The sequence below is a fragment of the Vigna radiata genome, unplaced genomic scaffold (assembly GCF_000741045.1).
Source record: "Vigna radiata var. radiata cultivar VC1973A unplaced genomic scaffold, Vradiata_ver6 scaffold_375, whole genome shotgun sequence".
Lineage (NCBI taxonomy): Eukaryota > Viridiplantae > Streptophyta > Magnoliopsida > Fabales > Fabaceae > Vigna > Vigna radiata.
The window spans coordinates 108,932-109,409 of record NW_014542543.1 but is presented as its reverse complement, the minus strand read 5'-3'; positions in this window follow the sequence as shown (position 1 = coordinate 109,409).

Sequence of the window (478 nt, the reverse complement as noted above, 5' to 3'; positions counted from 1 at the left end):
GGGCAAGACTTAAAGAGATCATGGATAAGAAAAGAGAAAGAGAGATTGAGAGAAGAGAAAAGGAAGAAAGGGAAGAAGAGAAAGAAGAAGAGAGGAGAGAGGAATTAAGAAGAGAAGAAGAAGAAGAGAGAAGAGAGGGAATACGAAGAGAAGAGAGGAGAGAAGAAGAGAAGAGAAAGAGAGAAGAAAAAGAGAGAAGAGAACAAGAAGAGGAAAGACAAGAAAGGAAAAAGAAAAAAAAGGAGGAAATGTTACTAAGAGCAATTTTGACTCCAACCATAGAACCCAATCTTAAAAGGGAAGGTTTTCTATCTTTTCAATCTTTTCCAATCATTATTCACTCTTCTAGTTTTGATTTCTCTTTCCAACCAATTGCCATTCCATATTCTATGCAAACATTTTCAAATTATGGCAATTCAAATCTTGAGTTATTGTTATCTTCAAGAAAACAAGTAACTCAAGACAATATTGAATTTGG